This window comes from Sinohyriopsis cumingii, chromosome 2, assembly GCF_028554795.1.
Source record: "Sinohyriopsis cumingii isolate HCF-2022 chromosome 2, ASM2855479v2, whole genome shotgun sequence".
Classification (NCBI taxonomy): domain Eukaryota; kingdom Metazoa; phylum Mollusca; class Bivalvia; order Unionida; family Unionidae; genus Sinohyriopsis; species Sinohyriopsis cumingii.
Window position 1 is genome coordinate 16310104 of NC_142962.1, and position 11352 is coordinate 16321455.

The following is an 11352-nucleotide window of genomic DNA, read 5'->3' on the forward strand; positions in this document are numbered from 1 at the left end:
CAGATGATGATGATGATAATGCTTCATCAATAAAATCGCCCAGATATTTTGTTTGCACATTTTCACAAAACTCTAAACTGGATACATTGACATACTTGTCGCAGTTTTATTGCATGTCCTTGTAATTTTCTTTCCTTGATATGGCTTTTGATACGGATGTTCAATGCTAATTTCCATATCAGACACTCAGGATTTACTTAATTTAAGCGTGTTAACTGACCTCTACTCATTGATTTTCATGCATGCACGGAATCCAACTGATACAAATCCGGATGCCGGCCTCGATTTATCCTGACACCTTATCAGGATAGCCCTTTGGTAAGGGGGTTAGATAGTGGGTCGCTGGGTACTGGATTATATATAACTTGGTGTTGCTTACTCCAAACCACGTGTTGATACTATAGTGTGGGCAGTAGATAGTATGTAACTGGGTGTTATATATAACTGGGTTTTAATCTGTGCAACAATCCCTCAAATCTGACTAGTCCATTTCCTTAAGCACTATAGTGATTCAATTAGCCCCATACATACCCCTGATACTATTTAAATAATATTAATTTTCTATGTTCAGCCACACAGAAAACAAACAATGAACAAAACTGTGCTTTTCAAACCGAGGACATGGATTTTTTTTTTGGTCGGGACTTCAAAATCAACACAGGTACTTGTTGTGTTTTGGTAGCAACACCAGCAAAAATTATATTATTATGAGAGGCTAATATCGCATTTCGAGTTCGACTCCAAATTTTGTAAAGGCAAATTATCTACAAAGTAAAAGAAAAGAAACCTCTATAACATGGGAGCAAATAGAACGGTTTCACATACTTCGATGATAAAACTGATTTTTCCTGTTGCATTCAAGAGTGTGAGCTACATGAATATGTTAACATTACCAGCCCGTATGAGGGATGTCAAAGAACACATTCAGATTTTGCCTTTGGAGTTGCAAAATCGCATTTACATAGACTTTGTAAGGATTCAAGTGAAATGCAAACTCAGAACCATTTCACTAGTTTAAACTATTGCATTTTCGTAGTTTAAGAAGACTGATTTTCTTGGAGAACAACAATGACACACACAAAAGTCTATGTTGATAGTCGGCTTTCGATGTCACTACTTTTGTCATCAGTGTTGCGTCTGGTTCCAGGAAACGAAGTCAGTGACAGCGTTCAAGACATAGTGGATTACCAAGTACTGTTAAAAGAACTGATTCCGGAAGACGAGACGATTCAATTGAAATTTTGGATGACGTTTAATATGTGTGTTAATGACAACATTTCTTTGATTACGAACAGATTCTCTGTGGCAAATTTATGAACAGTACATGCAAAGACGTGACGGCCAAAACTTTGTGCACGAGACAATTATTGTCCTAAAAGTGATACGAATAGTGATGAACTCTGTATCCCCGTAAGCAAAAGACATTCGTCGTACATTATCTACTTTTTACACTTACCAAGAGGCGCGTTCAACATGTTGGTTACAAAAACAGATTCACGACTCGAAAAATGTACGACACAGGAAAATCTGGATTCGACACTTGGACACAAGAGATAGCTGACTATACCAAAGACGTCGTGTGTGACTATTTGTGTCATTAGTGCAATCTTGGATTATTATTACAACATGAAATGACGCAAAGAAAGAAATAATGCCGTAGTCAAAATGTTTATATAACAAAAATGTAAAACTGTTGTGTGTTTTTTCATAAGGCACATTTCATTCATAATGTTATATCTAGTGTTTATTAACTTGGGTGTCGGCAATACAATTTTCCAGTGCGTGTCTTAAATCTAGACAAAACACGATTTTTGTCACATTCGAAAAAAGATCTGTCATTATCTGATTGGTTAAAACAAAGTGCAATTCCTTATGTCCTTAATCTACCCCGTTGTTCAATATAGTCACAATGTTACGCTAGCTACTGGCATATCTTAGATTTATCAAACTTTGCCTGTAGAAAGGGGTCATTCTTGATCTGAAACATATAGACTTGATAAATCTCTCTCATGCATGCACGCACGCACGCAAGCACACACAGACACACAGATTTCTGAAGGCTGTGAGAAAAAGCCACTCTGGTTTTGATAATTTTTAGTCCCTCTGTTTCACACACACTCGAGCGCGCAGATGTAGGTGAATGATCTCTCTCGTTCTCTTTCTTTCTCTCTTACTCTCTCAGATTTGATAAACTCACGACGCAATTATTTATTTCAGTTATAAACCACCTAATTCCGCCAAAACAAACATAATCTGTTGTTACATTGTTCCCATTTCTAACCGGACAGACTCAACACACATGATAAACCTATGAACCAATTTTCAGACAATATATTGGTTTTTCTCTTTATACTTTTCAAATGTAGTGGCCTAATGTGAGTTTCACATTGTCCCCCAAGTGCCATTTCTGTAATGGAGGACAAATATTATTTCCCAGTATGCCTATAATCCACCGACCCTCAAAGGACTTCCGTTAGAGGTAAAATAGAACCATCACGTTAAACCTATGAACGTTTTCTAACATATAATTTTCCTTTGTGACCAGAATTCCTCACAAAACAGATGCCTAATTTTAGTTTCCTATTCCGAAACAGCATTTTCTGTAGTGGAGGTCTAATGTTAATTCACATTATCTTTATAATCCGCATGCTGTGATGGCATTTCAGTCTGGGGCCAATCAGAACCACCATGTTACAATTTTAAAATTTCCCACCAATGACAATCACGGTTTAATGTTAATTTTCCGCTTGGGTCTAAACTCTTTTTACCCTGTTTAACACAGGATATCCCTTACCCTTCAAGTACTACCATATACAACTTCCGGGAGATCTACACTGAGAACTCTTGCTAACTCAATTAGAGGTTCCTCTCTTTGCTCCCGTATTAGAGATTTCATTTCTTTGACGTTGCGGATAATTAGCCTTCGAATAGAATTTGAATATTCATCGAACCCACCCTCTTTCCTTTGCCTACTTGGCATTTATTGATATTCCACTCGGCACCCAAACAATCTGCAATAACAACAGTTAAATGCGGGGATTATCTAAAACTATCCTCTTGGAACTGATTTATTCACAAATTTACACGGACATGTGACAATTTAATTAATTAAAGACGTTGATTGCATGTCTCCAGAATGTGTCATACTAGTATATGCCAGCCATGTCTGACATGAATAGCTTTGTAACCGAGTAATGTTGTGTTTTTGTTTTTGTTTGTTTTTTGTTATTGTTGTTTTGAGTTTAACGCCATTTCCCAGCTTTACATGGCTGCCAGTATAACTGGTGGTGGAAGAACTCGGGAAAAACCCGGTTATGTCACCAACTAACGGGAAAAACTGGCAAGCTTTCTCAGATGCCACATTGGCCGAGCTCGACACGAACCCCACTCGGACAGATGTTAGATGGCAGTGATCGGTAAAGGCAAGCGATTTAGACCACTCGGCCACCCGGGGCCCCGTTAACCGAGTATAAAATGCCGTAATTTAACATTTGGGTTTTCTAGTAAGCCAAAAGAAACTCATATAAAGGTTCTACAAATAATCGTGTTGACAAAACCTTGTACACACTTACCTACCTCATCTTCTACATGGATGTACAATTCAGTAGGAGTGAACTGGCCTTGCGGTTTCTGTACGCCATGTAATGCGAGCTCCGCAATAGCCATTTGAAAGAACTAGTACTTTGCCGCAATCAGGTTTGGGAGTAGACCGTTCTGTTTCGTGAGTAAAAAGGGATTCCCAACAAGCATTTGAGTCATTTTCAAAGCGTCATGGTCAAGGAAAGGAAATAATCCATGTACAAATTGAAATATATGCTGATAACTGCAGCTCAGCTAATGCAGTGCAAAAACACCGAGCATCAAGTGTTATTGTTAACATCAAATTCTAGACAGCATCAACATAATGTAATGTATGGCACATGTACATTATATTGATATGAAGCTTGGATCTACACTGTAACGTCGCTCTCTTAGTAAGAGGAGTGGTTAATTGGATTTGGCTGGCGTTATCTAGGGAATGACCTCCCTCGATTTTATAGCCCGCTTGGAGTGGATAGATAGAATATCAACAGAGAACCGAGCAAGACTATTGGGAAAACATAATGCAATACGAGACCCCTTAGACAATAAAAATAATAAAATATAATCAATAACAATTAATAGCGACAACTCCAATTGATTCTAAATGATGTCAGCATAATTTAATAGCAGTGTCTAATTTGGATTTATTTCATCATAATAACGAGTGGTGAAAAAGCGCAATGTCCACGACTGATTGCATCATCTTGCTCTCGTAACCCGTGTATCTACTCTTCCTTTATTCTAGTCTCCCTATTCTGAACGCTTCATCTCTTCTTGACTTCTTAGTCTTTTATTTTGAATACGTCTTTTATTTCCGGACTTCCGACTTCGTCTTCGGACTGTCCTTTCTCTCCCAGAAAGCTGTTTTCTTAATGCTGTTCTCTTTCAGAATTTGTGCGTCCTACCACTTAACCCTGTCTTTTCTTACAAGACAGCCACCTGGTCCCTTTTTCTTGTTTAACGAGGAAAGCACTATTCGTTTTAGGCTTCTTCGGAGCGAAACTTCTCCTCTCTCAGGCTTTTCGGACTAAAGAATTTCGACACAGATCATCACTTCAAAATTCACATTATTTCCAAAGTGTACGCCTTAAATTACTCTGACCAATCGTACGCAGCGGATCCTACATTTTTCCCAATAAATACATTTCTTCCGTCAGATTTTGGACAGCCTAGAAACTCTGAACTATGCTGCATATCAATTTCCCTTTGAAAATGATAATTTGACATGGATTCCTATCAAGCGGTTATGACTGGTATCTCAGACGTTTACTTTCTCAGGACAGCGTTGCAATGCCCTGGTCAAATCTCAATGAGTCGTAGATGTTGACCTTTCAAGTTTAACATTGACGTGAGGGTGATGGAGAAAAGCAGAAAGGTCGAAGTAACCCTTCACAAAGACTTTTCTGGCTTAAATGTGATAAAATTTTAATACTCAATGCATTCAGCTTTAAGTTTCAATACTATTCAAAATTCGACACTTTGTATACAGCTACATTGCTTCCTTTCAAGAAAAAAAGAAGTTAAAAGAAAATGATAGTGTCGGATTTAAAGCATTTTGCTGGTTGAAGACACGAATATTCAAATACCATTTTCTTTTTCAGTATTCGCACACACACCCGTCCCCCCTTCCGCCCCCCCCCCCCCGAAAAAAAAAGAACTCGCACGTTTGCAAATAATTTCCACCAGAATCAATAAAAAATCATATTAAAGTAAAATCGCATACATACAGAGAGAGAGAGAGAGAGAGAGAGAGAGAGAGAGAGAGAGAGAGAGAGGTGGGTGGGTTGGTTGGTTGATATATTTAGCTCCATCTATGTTACGGCATGTAAATTACCGTATATGTCCGCGTATACGCTCAATCCGATTGCAAACGCCCCGAACTGCTGTCGCATATTGTGCATCTATGCAATTTGTTGGAATTAATCAGTAGAAGAAACAACGTAGACACCGATGTACCGTCGAATTGTGCGAAGGTAGATCAGTACCTATATCGCTTGCAGTTGGATCCGACTTATACGTAATTGCATACGGTATTGGGTCCCTGTTTGTGAATGACAATAAACTCTATTGAGAAGCAAAAGTATATCTGCCTTAACTATAGTGGGAGTTAAAACAGTCGGTACTTTTCAACATGAACGGCATTTGGAGGTGGCAAGTGGGGCTACCACCCCAGGCCCCTCTCTTGAGGGGGCCCCGCGTTTTAGGCCTAAGGTCGTCCTTATGAGTTTGTCATGCTACATTCTCCGGTAAACTGGAAACGCCGATACAGGCCGCACGTAATGCACGTAAAGCTGCGAAGTCAACTTAGTCAACTTCGTAACGCAATTAACAGGCGGCAGCACAGATGCAGAAAGATGCAGCCATTTTCTCAACGCCACTAATTTCGATTAAAAAAAAAACCGTTGTCCACAAACAGGAATTTTTTTATATATATAATGAAAAAACTAAATTCGTGCGCCAAATCGCGAAAGTTGATCTAGTCTAGACATAATCAGTGTTTGCAGTAGCATACCAATCGAGATACCGATACTCTGGCCCCGTGCGGTCATGGTCGGCCCTAGGCCCCGCGTACTCCTAACGCCGCCTCTTCTTTTCAAATAGTGTCCACGCCACGAAAGAACAATACACGAACTTGTTAATCAGAATCTCAGTATTGCCCGGAGATTAATAAAATTTAATATGATACCACGGTGACTCTCTTTTCGTGCCCCACACCCGTTTGAATGTAGCGTCCGTAACGTTCATTGATAGCACTGTAGAACCATCTTGTGCAAAAGAACAAGAGAAACCCTGAAATGCTGTCCATGAAATTTTCGGTTCCAATGATTTCAAATTAATGGACAAGATTCTTAAACATTTTCCGTGAGGTTACTGTCGTGTACATATAAAATGTAATACTACTACCTCACAGTTATAAAATTGTGTCCAGTACCTCTCTCAACAATGACCATCATTTAATTCTAAGCACATATTTAATTCGTGTATTAATTGCATACGACCGATTAAAGTAACAAATCACTTAATTATTTCGAGTCTTATCAATGGTACATGATCTTTTGAAAACACTTATTGCTTAAAAAGGACACGAGTCTGTGAGCACTAATGCAGTTCAGAAGAGAATTATACTAGACTGTACAGGTCACAAAAATGACTAACCGATGACATACCTTAAAACGTAATAAGTTTAATATGGACACACATGCTCTACCCGACAGTCGAAATTCAAACCTATTAATACAATTCACATTAAAAAGATATTGTAAAAAAAAAAAACACCCTAAAACCCACTATCACGGAATGTTCAAAAATACACTGTCGCAAAATTATATTGAAAAGCGCTGAAACCAAAACAGCTCAAACGTTGGACAAGAAAATATTCACAATTATGGCCAAGTGGTATGTAAAAACACTATTATATATTGTTACAGACACTGATAATAATAAAACAATTAAAATTAGTAAATTAAAGCTATCTAATGTAGCACTACTTACTTTTTTTAAAAGGAATAAATCTATATTCAGACCCATACTACTCCTCAGAAAAACCGGTAAGATGTTCGAAAAATTAGTTTTTAACCACATTTATAACTATTTCCATCACTATGATTACCTATGTAAATATCGGTCTGATCAATCGGTTGGTCAGCATATTTTCAACTCACAGATAATAGCCTCTAAATATGTAATGTAATAGATGACATTGTTTTTTTTTTTAAATATATATTTATTTCTAATTCTTTTATTGAATTTGGCATAATGGTTTGTTTCTAACAAAGTATATGGGATCAAGGGAAATATATTAGGATTGCAGTAAGATTATATTACTGTCTGAACTCAAAGAGTTATCGTTGGCAACAAATACTAAAATGTTTTTCAAAACGAATGCAGAGATCGGTTCTTTGCCCCTTTCTATTCCTTGCTGTTACTGACGATTTAGCTAATAGTTTAAAATTTCGTACTCGCCTATATGAGGACGATTCCTCGCTACATACTTGTTTCATCGACACCTTGTAAATTTAAAGCGTCTTATGGGGACTCTCTACAGATATTATGAACTTCTGAGAAAGTGGTGGGTGTAAGGTAAAGTTGTTTACATTTGCAACATGTACAATGGAGAGAATGTTGGCATACCTCTATGTTACTTTCATGTACTGTAGCTGAAATTTCATTGGATATTGTACTTGAAGAGATTGTAAATGATCTAAGCACACAACTAACTAAAATGACTGCTCCTTTGTGCTTAAAAAAATCAGATTGAATTAGTCTAAAGTACACTATCTTTAACAGTTATTAAAATAGGGAAAATTAATTTTGCCAGACTAGATAATAACAGCTTCTGAAAGTGCAATGAATGAATTACCAAATACATAAAATGTAAAGAAGGTTATTGGCTCTTTTTTTACAATTAGCCTGCTAAGTCCAGGAAGTGAAAATGACCAAGCTGAGTTAGCAATTTTTTGAGAGGTGCAAATATGGGTAATTAGTAACAGCCATATCTAGCGCAAAATTCAAAATGGCTACAGAACAGCCGGTTGTGCTATTTCACGCGGATTTACAAGTTACCAAACATAGGATTTGCTCAGAAATGTAATGCACATGTCACCAAAAGAACCCTTCAGCCGACGGTAGCTTCACAGCCACGAGAAATACCGGTAAGTGTAATAAATGTACACAGATGTGTGCAATTAAAATTTTCAGCAAATAATTGCAGCATTTAATGAATATGTGATATCAGCCCCTAACCCAAAAATAAACATCATCACGGGTGAGGAGCTGATTTATCGGCCTACGTGTAGTGCTGCTGGATGTGAAAACCCTGTGAAAGTTTTCAAACAGATTGACCTACTCTTGCATAAAGCAGATACGCGGAAAAAAAATGTAAAATTGGTATAGATCGTAGACAAAGTCCAGATTACATTACAGATGTACTTCATCGTTAAACACAAGATTGTAGATCCCACAATCTAAAACACTATAAAAAATATTGTTCGATTTCGATATCGTACATCAGTATTTGCAAATTCAATCCGACTATTCATGATGATCACATGTAACTAGTTACCTCTACCGAAAAACTGCCCTACATTGAAACAATATATTATACCAAAGCGCACTGTATCAACACCATTCTCTCTATCCCATGGCGATCATTGAGCTTCTGTTTTATTATCAAGACTTCTCTCAAGGGATCGGAGCACCAAGTCATTTTTCAAAAACGAAATATTAATCTATTTAAAGAAATAAAATAGCTGTTTGTTAGACTGGCATTCTACCGCATATGCTTTCACTTGTACCAGTTAGAAAAATGTTCTTCAGCCTTGACAAAGTAGGTGTTCCGCGACATTTTTTAACCACTTGCTGTTAAACAAGGGAACCACAATGCCTGAATCTAATGACAGAGCTTCGCACCAAGAGCCCGTGCAATATTTTCGCAATACGTATAAATACAGGATACCGAAACAAATTCAAATATCTTATTGTGAAATTAATAATGGAAACAAATAAAATCCAATTACCAAATAACACGTCATCTCAAAAGATGTAGCACTCTATTTTTTTATTACAAGAAAAAATGTATTTTCCTCTTCGCTGGTGCCCGGTTTAACCTGGCAAGCAGTGCCATGTGCAGGTGACTTGTAGGTCGGTGTCTTCCGATTGCTTAGTCACCGACGATATTTGCACAACATTGATGTAATTTCCTAAAGTTAGTTGGGAAACTTCCACCTGAACTGCAGTGAATGGATGGAACTTAAGATTAACGCGGTGCATAATGGTGGGAAAAATTACGTAGATTTCGTGCAGTCATTAAATATTGGGTGATCGTTATCTGCGGTCTCACGAGTACCGGAAGTGTGACGCAGCGAATTTATCAAATCGGAAAATAACTCGGGCTTTTCAGGAAAGTGAATAAATAACCTCTAATGTAGTTGTAGGAATGCACACACATTTAATGTATGATGCGACAGAGAAGTCTGATAATGCTCCTATTCTGACTTGTTCAACTTCTGCCGCCGTATTGTGCCATGTGAGGAAAAAATAGTTATAGTAGACTTGACGGAAAAAAGATCGATGATATTCAATGACTAGCGGACGTAGGTAACTAACTCGTTCCGGGCTGCCCCTTCAGTTATTTTTTACATTGAATGTTGATAAATACAAATGAAGAGTTAACAGAAGCAGTGTTGGATCTGCTGGATAAAGTCTTAAATTTTTTTTTTTTGTGCGTTGCTATTTGTGACTGTAAATGTATTCCCCTTCATCTCCCCCCCCCCCAGTCAAATACACACCCCTCCAAAAGGAGACTGGTTCCCAGATTGTAAAATAAGGAGTGTTTCTATATTGAAATTATGATCTGTTTCGGGTAAACCTGATACCTTTCCTGTGGACATCCTGTAGAAGATGAAGTCATTTCTTTCTAGAATTCAGACTGTATGATAATCATAGACAACCTTTTCTTTGTATAATGCAGACTGTATGATATCATAGACAACCTTTTCTTTCTAGAATGCAGACTGATAATGATTTTACAACAAAAACAGCTAATGCTACACTATACCTTGATGTTTTTACATTTGATATGGACAAGTGACAAATTAAACCAAAGACTTGCAAAGGTAGTGACCTCTTGCTCTTCATCATTCGTGACCTGTCAATTCCGACTCTTTCATATGTCGACAAATCAATTTTTCAAAGTGAGATATTTTCCCACCAGGAATCATTTTTGGTTTCAACAGGCCTACAAAGAGATCAAGTTTATTCTGTTGTGTTGAAGAATGTTTTATTGTTAACTATTTCATTCGACTGATAGGTGCGTTTACTCGTTGCACGGACCAGGTTCCTACTTTATATGACCTTATTTCCTTAAGTTTGCTTGATGTATCGAATTTTATATTATAGCAAGAACAAAATTTTTTAACTTAGTTTAAATATAAATTGCTCTGTCTTAATAGAACAGTTTTTTCCTTCGTTGTGACATTTATTGGCCTGCATCTGTAGAGATAATTTGAGATAAAGTTTATATTAAACATGTTAGCTTTGCATATATGTCCGAATCTGCAGACTCAAGTATTCAAGTTTACCGCTATCTTATTTCCTACAACAATGCAAAAAAAAAAAAATTAAAAAAAAAATCTTGTAGTTGTAGAAAACTGTGTTCGTTCGAAGAGTGTAGGGGTAAAATTACCAATATCGACTATTTTCGAAAGTTTACAAGCCGGAATTTTAAGGGTGAAGATTTATTATGTCTTGCTAAAATTTGATAAAACAACACGCAATAAAGATAGGAACCTTTGGGAGCATCGTAAAGATTAAAAAGGTCACAGTAACTGGGCAGATTTCAGCTCAAATATAGAACATCGCTCAGACAAAATACTTTTGAAGAAGTTCAGTTTTGTGAAACTGAGCAGCATAATCAGTCTGTGTTGATTTTGAGGGTGAAATAACAAAATTATTACAAGATAAACCCAAAATGACGTATAGAAAAATCGCGTCGATTTTGAGGGATCGTCCAGAGCTTACTTTTGTCTACTTCAAATTTTCTTACTAAAATTCACATTACGTCACGAAAGTAAATTATTGCTGCCGATATTACAGTCATTAGTAATTTTATCTTGTATTTTTATACATTTTTTGAAAGTCCGGATGATACAAAGTATGTTTTTAAATGGCTCGAACTTCATAGTATTTGAGAGTTATGGACTACATTGTGTGGAAAATTCTCGAGGAAGTAAATTAATAATTTTGATTTAAGGATTTCTTCATAAAACAGAA